Raw genomic sequence first — 18,587 nt, 5'->3', positions numbered from 1 at the left:
CCTTTTTAGCTCAAGTGTTGTAGGCAGACTTATTATATTAAGAACAAATTGGTATAATTCACTAATTTGCTAAAATAAACCGTTCACAGTAAATTTAATGTTCACTGAGTTCAGTGAATAGGGTAAAATGTTTACTTTAAGAAACCGAAATAAGAAAATGAGTGAAAGTCATTTACAAAAATGAACTTGGCACTATCCCCCATATATTTATAACAACCAAAGCAAGACCAAAACTCCAATTTCTGTATCACAGAATTGGAGTAGGGGGATATAATATGTGCCACACCAAAATGTGTATTACAGAGATTGGAAAATGTCTGCCAATGCCTTGGTGCTTGCCTAAGTACAGACCTTAGTGAAGGGCACCAAGGTACAGAGCAGGCCAGGGTCCCCATAGATCCCCCTTTAGAGCAGGGTCCCCATAGATCCTCCTTTAGAGCAGGCCAGGGCAGGTCCTCATAGAATAGGTCCCCTTTAGTCTTACTTTTACCTTTCCACCTGTACATTCCCCAGGTTTTCCTGCACCACAATCCAGGCTCTCCCCCTGTAAAGAATATATAATATATTGAGCCAACATGTTACTTATGCTGCTGGAGTCAGGCCGGCCGGCACAGAACAGAATCCATTCCAGCTCCAGCACCTTGATCTTGCTTTCTCCTTGGTTGTTCTCCCACGTTGCCTGAAAAAGACGCCGTCCTCTGCATTTGAAAAGCGCCGCACTCTGCATTTTACACTGCGGGGCAGCCTCTGCACTGACACTCCCTCTAACAGATATCACTCCACAGAAGACTCCACTTAATAGAGTGGGTGGCACCGGCTGGATCTATTTTACACTAAGGAGGGAGCTGGTCCCTCATTGGGGGGTGAGGGAGGGTCTGACAGTGACAGACTCCTGGTGCGTATATGGGCAACTTGCCGGTTCCTGGTGTATTATAAACAATATACGATACAGCTTTATTGGTACTATTAAAATATAGAAACATTGAGGCTTGCAAACCTTTACAACAGATTTTGGATTTGAGATCAAAACTCATTCTTTTCTTTAAAAACAAATCTACTGTACTACGAACATGGTAATAAATGTGGTGAATTTGCATGTCATTTGTACAAGAATCCGGTGCCATTTCTGTACAAATGACATGCAATGCGGCAGCTGCATATTGTGAACTCAGTCTTAGTGACCATCAACCAATCCCTGACTCATTCCTCTCAGTCCATATTTCTATAATACCAAAACCAAACAAAGACCCCACTGAATTTTCTAATTATAGGGCAATATTTACCGACTGCCAATATACGTCCTCGTCCTAAATTTGAGGACGGATATCGTTATTATGGTAGCAGCTAGTTGCCATGACCCCGGTATCCCAGTGTTCAGCCGGCGGTCAGCTACAAGATAAATGTGGTCTCTGCGCCGCTTACCGGAGCCGTTTATAGGCCAATATTACTTCTTAAAATAGACTTAAAACTTCTTGCCAAAATATTAGCAAATTGATTATGCCCATTTCTCACTAAAATAATTGGAATAGAACAAGTGGGGTTCATGCACGGACAAGAAGCCAAGGGAAACATTGCAAAAGCACTAAATTTGATTCACAAGGCTACTGAGAATATAAGAGGCCTGCTCCTGTCAACCAACGTGGAGAAGGCCTTTGACAGGGTCACTTGGGACTATGTGGCCTCAACTTACGAACATATTGATTTGCGACAAAAAATGTTAAGCTGGATAGCAACCTTATACAGTAATCCAAAAGCCAACATTAACCACCTTCAGACCGGACCATTTTGCTGGTAAATGACCAGAGGTCTTTTTACAATTTGGCACTGCGTTGCTTTAACTGGTAATTGCGCGGTCATGCAATGTTGTACCCAAACAAAATTTGCGTCCTTTTCTTCCCACAAATAGAGCTTTCTTTTGATGGTATTTGATTGCCTCTGCGATTTTTATTTTTTGCGATATAAACGTAAAAAGACCGCAAATTTTGAAAAAAAATGATATTTTCTACTTTTTGTTATTAGAAAAATCCAATAAACTCAATTTTAGTCATACATTTAGGCCAAAATGTATTCAGCCACATGTCTTTGGTAAAAAAAAGTCAATAATTGTATATTTATTGGTTTGCGCAAAAGTTGTCACATCTACAAACTAAGGTACGTTTTCTGGAATTTACGCAGCTTTTAGTTTACGACTGCCTATCTCATTTCTTGAGGTGCTAAAATGGCAGGGCAGTACAAAACCCCCCCAAATGACCCCATTTTGGAAAGTAGACACCCTGAGGAAATTGATAAGTGGCATGTTGAGCCCATTGAATATTTTATTTTTTTGCCTCAAGCGATTGAATAATGACAAAAAAAATTTTTTTTTTTTTTTTTTTTTACACAAAGTTGTCACTAAATGATATATTGCTCACACATGCTATGGGCATATGTGAAATGACACCCCAAAATAAATTCTGCTGCTTCTCCTGAGTATGGGGATACCACATATGTGGGACTTTTTGGGAGCCTAGCCGCGTACGGGGCCCCGAAACCAAGCACCGCCTTCAGGCTTTCTAAGGGCGTAAATTTTTGATTTCACGCCTCACTACCTATTACAGTTTTGAAGGCCATAAAATGCCAAGATGGCACAAAACCCCCACAAATGACCCCATTTTAGAAAGTAGACACCCCAAGCTATTTGCTGACAGGCATTTTGAGTCCATGGAATATTTTATATTTTGCCACAAGTTGCGGGAAAATTACAAACTTTAATTTTTTTTTATTTTTTTTTCACAAAGTTGTCACTAAATGATATATTGCTCACACATGCTATGGGCATATGTGAAATGACACCCCAAAATAAATTCTGCTGCTTCTCCTGAGTACGGGGATACCACATATGTGGGACTTTTTGGGAGCCTAGCCGCGTACGGGGCCCCGAAAGCCAAGAACCGCCTTCAGGTTTTCTAAGGGCGTAAATATTTGACTTCACTCCTCACTACCTATTACAGTTTTGAAGGCCATAAAATGCCAAGATGGCACAAAACCCCCACAAATGACCCCATTTTAGAAAGTAGACACCCCAAGCTATTTGCTGAGAGGCATGTTGAGTCCATGGAATATTTTATATTTTGCCACAAGTTGCGGGAAAATTACAAACTTTTTTTTTTTTTTTTTTTTCACAAAGTTGTCACTAAATGATATATTGCTCACGCATGCCATGGGCATATGTGAAATGACACCCCAAAATAAATTCTGCTGCTTCTCCTGAGTACGGGGATACCACATATGTGGGACTTTTTGGGAGCCTAGCCGCGTACGGGGCCCCGAAAACCAAGCACCGCCTTCAGGCTTTCTAAGGGCGTTACAGTTTTGAAGGCCATAAAATGCCAAGATGGCACAAACCCCCCCAAATGACCCCATTTTGGAAAGTAGACACCCCTAAATTTAGGGGTACACTAGTGAGACTAGGTAATAAATGGCGGGTGCCCTGAAACTATAAAAAAAATAACTAACCAATCAGCGTCACCTGTAACAGTTATATGGTGATCACTGGTGAAAGGGTTAACTAGGGGGCAATCAGGGGGATTTATGCGGTAGTATATGGGGGTCCCTGGCGCTTTAAAAAGCTGCGGCGAACCTAAATACCTACCTGCCTAACTAGCGTCACCTGTGACACTAATACAGCGATCAGAAAAACGATCGCTTATTAGGCTGGGTTCACACTGGAGCGATGCGGGAACGCCACGAATCCGCGGCGGGTTCCCGCATCGCATGCCTCCCGGCGGCAGTACACACTGCCCTATGCGAACTGCTGGGAGTGTCAGTGAAATGTTAATGACACCCCCAGATCAGTTCGCATATCGCAGTGCGATCTGCAAACTCGGATCGCATGGTGTGAACACCCATGCGATCCGATTCTGCTGCGGACCAAAAAAAGGGTCCCGTGCGAGTTTGCGGCGGGTGCGGCGGGTGCGACACGAATTCAGCCATACTATCTGTATGGCTGAACTCGAATCGCACAGAGATCGGATGTGATTTGCACTGCAGTGCAGTGCGAATCACATCCGTTCTCATAAACCGCTGCAATGTGAACCCAGCCTTAGTGACACTGGCGACGGGGGGGGATCACGGGGTTAAACCTTTATTGGGGGGGTTAGGGGGGTACCTTAGAACTAAAGGGGGCTAACCCCAACTGCCCTAACAGTTATTACAGTCACAAATGACACCCGCCGGGTGATCAGGGGGTTAAACCTTTATTAGGTAATAAATGGCGGGTGCCCTGAAACTATAAAAAAATAACTAACCAACCAGCGTCACCTGTAACAGTTATATAGTGATCACTGGTGAAAGGGTTAACTAGGGGGCAATCAGGGGGCTTTATGCGGTAGTATATGGGGGTCCCTGGCGCTATAAAAAGCTGCGGCGAACCTAAATACCTACCTGCCTAACTAGCGTCACCTGTGACACTAATACGGCGATCAGAAAAATGATCGCTTATTAGGCTTTGTTCACACTGGAGCGATGCGGAAACGCCACGAATCCGCGGCGGGTTCCCGCATCGCATGCCTCCCGGCGGCAGTTCACACTGCCCTATGCGAACTGCTGGGAGTGTCAGTGAAATGTTACTGACACCCCCAGATCAGTTCGCATATCGCAGTGCGATCTGCAAACTCGGATCGCATGGTGTGAACACCCATGCGATCCGATTCTGCTGCGGGCCAAAAAAAGGGTCCCGTGCGAATTTACGGCGGGTGCGGCGGGTGTGGCGGGTGCGGCGAATGGCTGAACTCGAATCGCACAGAGATCGGATGTGATTTGCACTGCAGTGCGGTGCGAATCACATTCGTTCTCATAAACCGCTGCAATGTGAACCTAGCCTTAGTGACACTGGCGACGGGGGGTGATCACGGGGTTAAACCTTTATTGGGGGGGTTAGGGGGGTACATTAGAACTAAAGGGGGCTAACCCTAACTGCCCTAACAATTATTACAGTCACAAATGACACCAATGCAAAAAAAAAAAAAAAAAGCAATTGGTGTCACTGTGACTGGGGGGGCAGGGGTAATTGGGGGGTGATCGGGGGGTAAAAGGGGGGTGTGAGTGTGCCTGGCATGTTCTACTGTGTAGTGTAGTGCTTGTGCAACTCACCGATGCTCTCTCCTCGGTGCCGGAACGAAAACTACCGACACGGAGGAGAGAATACATCACTTCCTCTCCTGTGTTTACATTACAGGAGAGGAAGTGATGTCACCGGACATTTTCATTCGCCGGGAGCGATCGCGAGGGGGTGGCCATGAATGAATGGCCGTCCCCTCGTCCGGGATCGCTCCCGAACGAATACCGACCGCCGCAGGCACCGGGCGGGGGCCCGATCGGGCCCCCGACCGGCGGGCAGGCAAGGACGTACATGTAAGCCCTTATGCCTGCCCGTGCCATTCTGCTGACGTACATCGGCGTGCGGCGGTCGGCAAGTGGTTAAAGTGGTTGTAAACCTCAGTCATGAAATTTGAACTAAGCACATATATCTGTAGTCTCTCTCTCTCCAAAGCTCAAAATGTGTTTTTTCTCTGGTGCTTCATTCCTCTGTGATTGGCATGAGTCACTACACATGAGGTAACATGAGATAAAATTTGTGTCAGGGAGGGAGATAAGCACACAATTTGTCTACTCAGAATACAGCTCTGCCTATATGGAGGGGGGTGTCCCGTTCCTCCAATCAGCTCTCACACAGTGTATAAGAGCTCTAACTGCAGCTTCCCACTCCCCTCTTCTGTACTCCTCACAGATGCATAAGGATTGTATCACAAATTAGTACTTTGAAGGGTTGTAGACAAGAGAAGACTGCATTTAAACACGTAAAACCTACAGTTGAGCGCATATGTTTAGATACCCTGGCAAAAGGTATGATTTCTTGGCCATTTTTCTGAGAATGTGAATGATAACACAAAAACATTTTTTTCACTTGTGGTTAGTTTGGCTGAAGCCATCACTCAACTTTGTTTACTCTTTTTAAATCATAATGACAACAGAAACTTCTCAAATTACCCTGATCAAAAGTTTACATACCCTGGTGATTTTGGCTTGATAACATGCACACAAGTTGACACAAATGGGGTTTGAATGGCTATTAAAGGTAACCATCCTCACCTGTGATCTGTTTGCTTGTAATTTGTGTGTATATAAAAGGCCAATGAGTGTCTGGACTCCTGACAGACCCTTGCATCTTTCATCCAGTGCTGCACTGACGTTTCTGGATTCTGAGTCATGTGGAAAGCAAATGAATTGTCAAAGGGCCTGCGGGAAGAGGTAGTTGAACTGTATAAAACAGGAAAGGGATATAAAAAGATATCCGAGGAATTGAGAATGCCAATCAGCAGTGTTCAAACTCTAATCAAGAAGTGGAAAATGAGGGGTTCTGTTGAAACTAAACCACGGTCAGGTAGACCAACTAAAATGTCAGCCACAACTGCCAGGAAAATTGTTCAGGATGCAAAGAAAACACACAAATAACTTCAGGTGAAATACAGGACACTCTGAAAACATGTGGTGTTTCAAGATGCACAATAAGGAGGCACTTGAAGAAAGATGGGCTGCATGGTCGTGTCACCAGAAGAAAGCCATTACTACGCAAATGCCACAAAGTATCCCGCTTACAATATGCCAAACAGCACAGAGACAAGCCTCAAACTTTCTGGCACAAAGTCATTTGGAGTGATGAGACCAAAATTGAGCTTTTTGGCCACAACCATAAACGCTACATTTGGAGAGGAGTCAACAAGGCCTATGATGAAATGTCCACCATTCCTACTGTGAAACACGGAAGTGGATCGTTGATGTTTTGGGGATGTGTGAGCTACAAAGGCACAGGAAAATTGGTCAAAATTGATGGTCAGCTGAATGCAGTAAGTTATCAAAATATACTGGAGGAACATTTGCATTCATCAGCCAAGAAGCTACGCATGGGACATACGTGGAAATTCCAACATGACAATAAACTAAAACACAAGGCCAAGTCGACCTGTCATTGGCTACAGCAAAATAAAGGGAAGGTTCTGGAGTGGCCATCTCAGTCTCCTGACCTCAATATCATTGAGCCACTCCGGGGAGATCTCAAACGTGCCGTTCATGCAAGACAGCACAAGAATTTACAGGAACTGGAGGCTTTTGCCATCTGAGAAGATAAAGAGCCTCATCCACAAATACCACAAAAGACTTCAAGGTGTCATTGATGTTAAAGGGGGCAATACATGGTATTAAGAACTGGGGTATGTAAATTTTGATCAGGGTAATTTGGGTAATTTCTGTTGTCATTATGATTTAAAAAGAGTAAATACAGTTGATTGATAATAAATGGCTTCAGCCAAACACTAACCATGAGTGAAAGAAACGTTTTTGTGTTATCATTCATATTCTCTAAAAAATGGCCAAGAAATCAAAAATTCTGCCAGGGTATGTAAACTTATGAACACAACTGTATGTAGGAGGATTTTTTTCATCTCTGTGTATCATCAGAGGCTATTCCCTTCACTGGGTATATGTGAGGGTTTACATTCAATTCCGACTATGTACATATTTATAAACGCATAAGAGAGATGTCTGTTATCCCCATTACTTTTTATATTAACTTTAGAAACTCTTTATCAGACTAATCAACTTCCAGGACTCTATTAAAGGTTTTAAAATTGCAAAATGAGAACATGCTGAGGATTTAATATTTTTCATCACTTTGATCCCAAATTTTTATGTACACAAGTCAGTTATTTTTCCAGCTTCAAAATTAATTATAATAAGTTGGAAGCATTGGACATATCTCTAGACCCTAGCACCCTGCCATTGATAAAAAAAGCATACCTTTAAGTGGCAAAAAAAAAACGGCCTTGAAGTATCTAGAAATATGGCTACCTCAAATTTATATGAGCACAAATTCCATGAATTAAAAACATTGAGAAAAACCTAAAAAAAAGGAATTTAAAAAAAAACTTCTCATGGTTTGGAAGAGCCTCAATCCTTAAAATGACAATATCACCCAGAATCCTTTACTGCGTCCATGCCCTACCAATTAAGTTTCCTCAAAATTTCTTTAGTAAATTATACTCTTTCCAATGAAATTTAATCTGGGCTCATAAACGACCCCATATTAAACTAACTTTACTTTCAAAATTAAAAGCACAAAGTGGCACGGGGTTACCAAACTTCAAATATTATTATTATGCTGCCCATCTGACAAGGATCGTTGATTGGCACCGTCATGAACACAATAAAGATTGGGTTACTCTAGAACAGTGATGGTGAACCTTGGCACCCCAGATGTTTTGGAACTACATTTCCCATGATGCTCATGCACTCTGCAGTGTAGTGGAGCATCATGGGAAATGTAGTTCCAAAACATCTGGAGTGCCAAGGTTCGCCATCACTGCTCTAGAACATACATGGCTCTCCTCCCCTATCAAATGTATGCCTTGGATTCCAAATACACTCCAGCCATTACCTATTAAACAACATCCCCTGAAAAGAGTTACCTTGAACATTTACAGACAAAGTATCAATGGATCTGCAAATTTCTTCAACCCCAAACCCTCTAACACCATTTCCAAATTTTACCATTCCCAAAATTACCAAAAATTGCTGCGCAAATAAAAAGTTGCAATGACTGCCATTTTATTCCCTAGGGTCTCTGCTAAAAAAAAAAATATATACTTTTTTCGGGTCCCAAGTAATTTTCTAGCAAAAAAAAAAAAATATGATAAAGAGAGAAAACCACCTCTCCAGGATAGCCCTCCAAGGCAGATGTCCTTCTCCCTAACGAGGAGCCCCAGTCCCAATGGCAAAAAACAATTATGATTTTTAGATGTAGAAGCAAAGTGCCAGAATTGGTCTGGATGGGAAGTGGTTAAAAATGATCTACCCGGGCCTCCATGCCCCTTTAAAATGGGGACTTTTGATTTTTCAAGTTCGGGTCCCATAGACTTCAATGGGAAGTTTATTTACTCCCACCAACCCCTGGCACCAGAAAATACTCCCACTGGCCACATAAATACTGGCCACTGGCCACATAAATAAACAAAAACAATCTAAATGCCAAATCAGTCAAATCTGTTAATGATATGTAACAGACAAAGGGTTATGTAAACATCCATACATATTGTATACATGTACAATCACAGAATACAGGTCAAACTATAGCTAATATCCAGTAGTAGTGTCTCACATTCAACTGAATTGATCTGTAATGTTAAATACATTTTACAGCTTCAAAGCTAATTAATGGAAATAGAATATAGCACTGTAGCATTATTTTTTTAGGATCACATGCGTAGGAGGGTGTGAGGAGGTGTGATAGTGAACTTGGATATTTAGATTGTAGAAGAGGGGGGAGGGGGAGGTAGGATAGGACAGTAGAACAATATGGTAACCAGGGTAATTGGCGCTACCTACAAATAAAACTCATTACATGTATATAAATTATATAATCCCGAATAAATCATATATTCATCCTAAAAAATATATATATAATAAAAAGGGTATAACCCAAAAATCTGCTGCTAATCTGCGATTTTTAAATTACAAGCTACTCAGATGTCCCAAAAAACACAATATTCCTACTGGAGATTAATTCCTGAGATTGACAAATAGATCCAATAAACGAAGGAGAAAGGAAAGAACCAAAGGCCAAACAACAAACAAAAAAGAGATTTGTATCTGTGTATGTAACGCTAAAGGCAATATTCCCTAAAATCGCGTTATCGCCAAGATGTGGTTAAATAAGCAAATTCCCAGTAAGAGGCGTGTTTATAAATGTGCTAGTGAAATTGTAATCCCAAATATACAAGCTAAAGTGCAGAACACTATTATAGACATATATATAAAAAAATTTTTTGCCTAAAATCGCATTATCGCCAAGATATGCAAATTCCCAGTAGGAGGTGTATATAAATGTGCTTAATGAAATTAAAGTTTTAAACCCTAAATATACAAGCTATAAATACAAAATGCAGGTATAAACATATATATAAAAGAAAAAATATTATTTATATATAAAAAATATATATAAAAAAGTGCGAATGAAAAAACAAAAAACACACAAAAAAACACAAAAAACATAAAAAAGCAAAAACGCAAAAAAATATATAAAAAAGCAAAAAAATCAATTAGCCCCCAAATTAGATAAACAATCCATAATAACTAAAAATGAAAAAATAGTGTGTCCAATTTTCCAAAAAAATCTTCAATGGTGCAATTACAAAAAATTCAAAAAAACTCAAATGTGACTTTAGTGCTTCTTGTGCAATCTTCAACGTGACTTCTGTGTTCCCCCACAAGGTACCCCACTCACCAGAAGAATACACCCCTGCAGGAGTAATTCGCCTTGAAATCAAAGTCTGCCGATGCCCAGCTCCTCAATCGCATTCAGAGAGAGTTTTCTCAATCCCTGCTGAAGTCCAGCTCCTCAATCGCATTCAGAGAGAGTTTTCTCAATCCCTGCTGAAGTCCAGCTCCTCAATCGCAACCAAGGGGAGATTTCATATATCCTCATAAGAAAAAAATTTGTAGCCTCCATAGTGTGATTTGTATAAAAAAATCAATTTATTGCCACAAAAATATAAACCAATAAAAACATAAAAGTAAAAATAAAAACGAAAAAAACAAATCTCATATGTTGAGACAAGATATGGAAACACAGTCCACTGAAAAATCACTCAGCCCCCATATATAAATAAATGGTGACGTTCCAGGAAAACAGATAGAAAATCCTAGAACAAAGCTGAGAGAAAGATAATAAACCATACGCTAATGGCACTTTATCCCAAAAACAAGAAAAAGGACTAAGAGTGCAAAAACCACTTCAAAACAATGTCCCAGGATATAACCTGTTGCATATGGTCACTCCAGTGTTTGTAAGTCCCCCAGGGATAGAGCCCTTCTAGCGCAAAAAATATTCCGAACGTGGAAGCCGTTCGGTGGATACGCAGCTACGGCTTGCACTCCAACTGCGCTCCAACGAACGGAACTAACGTAATAAGCGTAACTCCGTCGAACGCGTTTCGTCATTGACGTCTTCAGCGGCGGTGTCACGCTACTACGTCCTACAACTCAAATAGGAAAAAACCCCAGATTAAGCAGCATCTGATTGGCTAACGTTCGTAATTGACACCAAAACAAACAACAATGGGCTGTACCCTGTGTCTGAAGGAGTGACAACCACCGTATCCAATCCGCATGTTATTACCACCCAGTTCCAAGCCAGAAGGCGAGGGGAGGATATCCAAAAAAGGATTTCAAAATTTAACTTAAAATAAATAATCGATAAATTCAAAAACCATCTATCGTCCACCTATTGGGTACACAACACATAAGGGTGATCTATCCCAAAGGGAACTCAAAAAGACTGTATACATAATAACAATAATTTTATGTTAGAAACATTAATAACATTAATGACCCTTTTTATCATAAACAAAAGTATAAAAATTAGTGTTTTAAAAATTTAAAAACTGCCAGAAATCAGTCACTACTAACTGAGATAGCTGAATGCAATCGATTTCACCAACAAAAAAAAAAGAAAAAGAAACATCCTATTTGCTTCATTGCAATCCTATTTGCTTCATTGCAATCCAGCTATTACCTAGTAAAAGTACTCTTATCAATCTAGTAGACGTTTTCATATCTCCACAGTTTATATGGTAGACTATAAAGAAAACAAACAGGGCTAAAAGATGTGGTATATCATATCCAATCAAAAATAAAAATGAATATAAAATATATATATAAATGAATATAAATAAAAGATAATAATTATATCAACTTATATTTAGTGGATTCGCATTTATCTAGATATTTCAAAGAGGGGAGAACCAAATCATGCCCATACGTATCAAAGTTGGCATATGCAATCATCCATCAGCACCACTTAGGATAATGCCAAATAAATAATCCCAAATGAATATAAAGCCTTCAAGACAAGTCGATATATATAAGAGGGAACCTTGTCTTATAATAATACATAATAAATAAGAGATAAGTGTAATAGTACCAATCCCCATTAACTAACTTAGTATAAATGAATATGTAAATCCCAATCTATGGCAGATTGGTAAGTAACTCACATCTCCTATAAAACAACAGTCAAGAAACCATCAGAGAAGAGAGGTTTATGGATTAGCTATGAAACAATTTAGGTCTATATCCAGGTTGAGGCCCCGTGGCGCGAGAGACCCCAACCTGTATATCCATGCAGTTTCATTCTGCGAGATGAGGGTGGTCTTATTCCCTCCCCTCCAATTGCCTTTAATGCAATCAATCCCATAAAAGATTAATCCGGAAGGATCTCTTCTGTGGAACTCGTCAAAATGGCGGGAAAGGTTGTGGTTTGGGAACCCTTTTTTTATATTGTTAATATGTTCCTTAATCCTAACAAATAAAGGACGTGTGGTCCTGCCCACATACTGTAAATTGCACGGGCACTCTATAACGTATGTTACATGCGTGCTCCAGCAAGTGATTAGTTCCTTTATTTTGTACTCTTTATGATCTGTTTTTGCCTTAAACGTTTCTTTTTTCCGTGGCTGTTTCTTGCTAACTTTACATGGGAGGCATTTCTGGCACCTATAAAATCCCTTCATGTCATTAAAGATTTTGATTTGTTTTGGTGGATCAATGGCATTATGTACTAGAAGGGAGCGTAAAGTGGGGGCCTTTCTGTACACAAAACAGGGCTTTTTTGGGAGGACCTTAGATAGCACTTTATCCTCTTGGAGTATGGGCCAATACTTTTTGATAATTTTTTCAAAGTCCCTATATTGAGTGCTGAAACCAGTAATAAAAGCCAGTTCCATCTTTCTGTCTTTTTTACTCTGTTTCTCCAATAACGACTTCCTCTCCAAATTCCCAATATTCTTTTTTAATTGGAGTAGTGGTTCCGGCCTGTATCCTTTTTCTTGAAATCTCTCTAGGATCATTTCTGCTTGGAGATGGTAATCTTCTGCTGAGTGGCAATTTCTCCTCAATCTTAGCAACTGTCCCTTCAGAATATTATTTTTCCACTTGGGGTGGTGACAGCTTGTAATCGGGATATAGCTGTTTCTGTCAGTTGTTTTGAAGAATGTCTTGGTACTAAAAATTCCATCTATTTTTGAGATTTGGAGATCCAGATAGTCAATACTATGTTCGCTGTATTTGCCAGTAAAGGTTAGACCATAGATGTTATTGTTTAGGTTGTTCAAAAATATTTCAAGGTCTGTTGGGGTACCATCCCATAATAAAATGAGGTCATCTATATATCTACCGTAGAACCTCACCTGAGGTATATTGCTACCATAGATATATTCCTCCTCCCACATGTTCATCATGAGATTGGCCACACTAGGGGCATAACGGGCCCCCATGGCTACCCCCTTGGTCTGAACATAGCATTTCTGATCATACCAAAAGTAATTGCAACACATTGCCAACTCTAATCCCTCAATGATGTATTCTATTTGTTCTTTTCGCATATCTGTGTTCTCATATAATGCCTTTTCAACTCCAATTAGGCCGTCACGCTGCACTATACTTGTGTACAGTGAATTTACGTCGATGGTTACCATCAAAAGTTTCTCAACGTCTACTATATCTTGAAGTTCTTTTAAAAGTTGTGTGCTATCCCTCAGATAGGATCTCCCTTTTTGTACCAGGGGTTTCAAGAATTTATCAAGATATTCCCCTAGACGCGAGAAAATGGAATTTATTCCACTAATTATAGGCCTACCTGGGGGCTTGTCAAGCCTCTTGTGGATTTTCGGCAAATAGTACATCACTGGGGTTTTGGTCGAATTTGAAATTAGATATTCTGCTTCACTGTCATTTAGAATTTAGAAATATATTTTTTGCGCTAGAAGGGCTCTATCCCTGGGGGACTTACAAACACTGGAGTGACCATATGCAACAGGTTATATCCTGGGACATTGTTTTGAAGTGGTTTTTGCACTCTTAGTCCTTTTTGTTGTTTTTGGGATAAAGTGCCATTAGCGTATGGTTTATTATCTTTCTCTCAGCTTGGTTCTAGGATTTTCTATCTGTTTTCCTGGAACGTCACCATTTATTTATATATGGGGGCTGAGTGATTTTTCAGTGGACTGTGTTTCCATATCTTGTCTCAACATATGAGATTTGTTTTTTTCGTTTTTATTTTTACTTTTATGTTTTTATTGGTTTATATTTTTGTGGCAATAAATTGATTTTTTATACAAATCACACTATGGAGGCTACAAATTTTTTTCTTATGAGGATATATGAAATCTCCCCTTGGTTGCGATTGAGGAGCTGGACTTCAGCAGGGATTGAGAAAACTCTCTCTGAATGCGATTGAGGAGCTGGACATCGGCAGACTTTGATTTCAAGGCGAATTACTCCTGCAGGGGTGTATTCTTCTGGTGAGTGGGGTACCTTGTGGGGGAACACAGAAGTCACGTTGAAGATTGCACAAGAAGCACTAAAGTCACATTTGAATTTTTTTGAATTTTTTGTAATTGCACCATTGAAGATTTTTTTGGAAAATTGGACACTATTTTTTCATTTTTAGTTATTATGGATTGTTTATCTAATTTGGGGGCTAATTGATTTTTTTGCTTTTTTATATATTTTTTTGCGTTTTTGCTTTTTTATGTTTTTTGTGTTTTTTTGTGTGTTTTTGTTTTTTGTTTTTTCATTCGCACTTTTTTATATATATTTTTTATATATAAATAATATTTTTTCTTTTATATATATGTTTATACCTGCATTTTGTATTTATAGCTTGTATATTTAGGGTTTAAAACTTTAATTTCATTAAGCACATTTATATACACCTCCTACTGGGAATTTGCATATCTTGGCGATAATGCGATTTTAGGCAAAAATTTTTTTTATATATATGTCTATAATAGTGTTCTGCACTTTAGCTTGTATATTTGGGATTACAATTTCACTAGCACATTTATAAACACGCCTCTTACTGGGAATTTGCTTATTTAACCACATCTTGGCGATAATGCGATTTTAGGGAATATTGCCTTTAGCGTTACATACACAGATACAAATCTCTTTTTTGTTTGTTGTTTGGCCTTTGGTTCTTTCCTTTCTCCTTCGTTTATTGGATCTATTTGTCAATCTCAGGAATTAATCTCCAGTAGGAATATTGTGTTTTTTGGGACATCTGAGTAGCTTGTAATTTAAAAATCGCAGATTAGCAGCAGATTTTTGGGTTATACCCTTTTTATTATATATATATTTTTTAGGATGAATATATGATTTATTCGGGATTATATAATTTATATACATGTAATGAGTTTTATTTGTAGGTAGCGCCAATTACTCCGGTTACCATATTGTTCTATTTTTTGGAGGAAACACCTATTGGAGTTTCTTTCCTTGTGGGTGGCAGCAACCTAATGATATAACTAGTATTTGGCTGTAGCCATTGTTACTGCTATCCTTTCTGATTTCCAACCCCCACCGTTGTTGAGCGTGGTTTCCTTCAATTTTATACTTAGGATAGGACAGTAGACCAATGGTGGATAGAATCAATAAGTATGAGATATTAGATAGAGAGGTAGCGAGGCATAAAGGGGTTAAGGATAAGCTGGTAATGGAGAAGAGAGCAGCTGGAAGTAAGCAAAGTTTAACAAAAAGGTAGGGATTATATTAAATAATACATAGAAAATTCAGTACCGTCCGTGATACTTTTTTAATTTGCACTAACATACAATTTTTCAGGACAGGCTTTCGGTTATGTCCCCTTCTTCGAGGTCCAAGCAGTACTGATTCACAAAAGCTTTAGCAGAAAGTTAAAATGTTAAAACAAAAAGAGGGAAAGGGAAAGAAAAAAAAAGAAAAAAACAAACACATACAAAGGAAAGGGAACCAATATCTAAATTTAGGTCATTATTTTTTGTGTCAAAAAGAATTATCTTTCTTAGTTCAAACATTTTCCTTTCCTGGAAAGTTTTGAAATTCCCTTTAAGAACTAAAACATTGAGGTCTTCTATAGTGTGGTCCGGTTGTGGGAAATGATGTCACACAGGTGTGCAGAAACTGTCTTCCTTATGTTCCTTGAGTCTGTGCAGTTGCACTAATACGGCTACAATTACTTCAAGTATTTAATAAGATATAAAGGGTGATTTGGATTTGTACCCCTGTTAGGCCGCGTACACACGCGGGGACTGTTCGCCCAACTTTGTCCGTCAAACAGTTTCGGCAAACAGTCCGCTCAAAATTGCATGGACGGACATGGCCACACACGACGAACGAACAGTTTGCTGAAACCGTGCGCGATGACGTTTCGACACGTACGACGGATCGAAAAATTCGACGTCCAATACACTGCAATGCAACTTTCCGACGTGTAAATCCTTTCTGAGTATGCGCGGAACTTAGTTTGTCGAACAAGCCTACACACGGGCGGACTGTTCGCTCAAACAAAGTTTCAGCGGACAGTTTTTCGGAATTTCCGAAAAACTTTGTTCGTCCAACTGTCCGCTGAAACTGTCCGCTGAAACTGTCCGCTGAAGCCCCACACACGAGCGGACTGTCCGCCGAAACACTGTTCAGCGGACAAAGTTGGGCGAACAGTCCGCCCGTGTGTACGCGGCCTTAGTCTGTTTTTCCTCTATGTGTCACGTGTTATAGGTTTATGTTTCTATGTATAAGGTTTTAGTAGGAGAAGTCCCCGATCCTTTTTCTGTGATGTATATAAAATGTATGAAATGTTTTCAAAGCAGCTTCTTCAGCTTCAATTTGCATTAGGAACATACCCCAATATTTATATCCACACCGATAACCCGGGCACCTTAACCAAGGTACTAAACTGAGCACTGAATTATTTACAACATTAAAAAACAAGTCTAGTTGAAGGCGACTGCAACTACCATCCATATAATTCATAACTTCACACGCTGAATATCATGCATATAATGTACAAACATATAAGAAGGAAACTATCCTTGAGAAAGCTGTGCTCCAACTCACTGAAATGCCAGTTGAAAAGATCACAGTCAGGGTTCCCAACGTATATCCTGCTTGTTCATTTTATACAATTGCCTTGGGGGTCACTCCAGCAATGTTGCTGCAACCTATGGGTGTAGATCAACTCAACATTTTCACTTTTGGTCTCTTCCTTAATTTGCCTCTTTCCCTATTTATATGATTATAGGTTTAATTGCAGAAAATTGCTTACCTTTTGCCACGTCTCAATGCATATAATCATTCGGACACCTTCATTCCTCTCTCATGTGGCTTGCTCCTTGTCTCTTCACAGTTTTCATTGCTATTTTATTGCTTTATGACTATGTCATACCTTTCTATCAAAGGCTTTTTTTTAGATATGTAATATTTTTTATTCATTAAAAATCCCTGTATTATTTCCACAATGGATACGTTCCCTGCTCTCTTTTAGTCGTGTGGTTTCCTTCTAAATTTAACTCAGTACTTTCCTTTTCTTTTTACAATATAGAATGCAATTGTATATCATGGATGGTTAAATCATTAACAGACATCCTTATCATCAAAGTCAACTTTAATAGATCGTGTTTATGCTTTAGAATGGTTGTAAAGCTATGCAAATAAAAAAAAAATACAAATGAACTGGTAAATCCAAGATGCAATAAAAAGCACTCAAAATTGGAAACCAGCTTGCCTAACTTGTGGTCTCCTGCCAAATGAAAGGAAGGTCAGATAACATTTGATCCAAACACCTAACCCAAAGTATGGCCCCCGTCCCCTACAAATAAAAGTAAGGTCAAATCATTTTTGATCCAAGCACCTTGCCCAAAGTATGACCCCCATACCCCACAAATAAAAGGAAGGTCAGATAATTCTTGATCCAAGCACCTTGACCAAAGTATGACCCCCATACCCCACAAATAAAGGAAAGCTCAAATAATGCTTGATCCAAGAACCTCACCCAAAGTATAACTCCTTATCCCCCCCCCCCCCCCCAATAAAAGAAAGGTCAAATAATGTGTGATCCAGCACTGTTCTCAAAGTATGGGCTCTACCCCAATGAAAGGTCAAATAACATACTGATCCACTAAACAAATGTGGTTGGCGATGTCAACATGAAGGTGCAGATTTCCATGTTTTTCCTCCTAAAATCTCTTGCAGCCTCTTTGTGGCCACTTCCTGTCTGCATGTGCTCCAGCAATAGTTGCATGACATTTATCAGTGTGGGTGTCCTTATGGGAAGAACATTGCAACACAGGCGCCCTGTAGAGGTGTGTGTGTGGTGTCATTCAAAATTAGGGGTCAACCACTATCTTTGAGTTTGAGATTCGCAATCCCAGTAAATGTTTGTGCAGATTCACCGAGATCAATTGTATTTAAACCATAGTGCACTGCATGGCCTTTGAACTTTGGCTGGCAGGAATAGAACAGCCAATAGGGCAGCACAGCAGTTTAGTGGTCATCACTCCTGATTTGCAGCACTGGGATCTTTGGCTTGCATCCTTGGAGTCTGCGTATTCTCCCTTGTGTGGGTTTCCGTTCACACTCCAAAGGCAAGCTTTGCATGTATATACAGTGTATACTCTTGGCTCTTCAAGGTGGCTTTAGGCCACCTTCGGCCATTATCTGCGGCTTTCGGCCGCCTTCGGCCA

General features: G+C 39.9%; 1 protein-coding gene across 6 annotated transcripts in view; it reads right to left on the bottom strand.

The window, feature by feature from the left end:
• The window catches only part of LOC143923457 (interferon-induced very large GTPase 1-like), a 110,349-nt gene extending 92,960 nt beyond the window's left edge, over positions 1–17,389 (bottom strand). For all 6 annotated transcript variants that reach the window (XM_077447143.1, XM_077447145.1, XM_077447146.1 and 3 more), the window contains exon 1: positions 17,171–17,389. The gene's annotated coding sequence lies outside the window, so the exon portion shown is untranslated. The remainder of the gene's footprint in view (positions 1–17,170) is intronic.
• Between the last annotated feature and the right edge of the window lie 1,198 nt (positions 17,390–18,587).

The sequence above is a fragment of the Lithobates pipiens genome, unplaced genomic scaffold (assembly GCF_037356315.1).
Source record: "Lithobates pipiens isolate NorthernLeopardFrog02 unplaced genomic scaffold, aLitPip1_a1.2 Scaffold_22, whole genome shotgun sequence".
Taxonomy (NCBI): Eukaryota; Metazoa; Chordata; class Amphibia; order Anura; family Ranidae; genus Lithobates; species Lithobates pipiens.
Note: the sequence above shows the minus strand (reverse complement) of the source record. Positions and strands in the feature narration are given on the sequence as shown.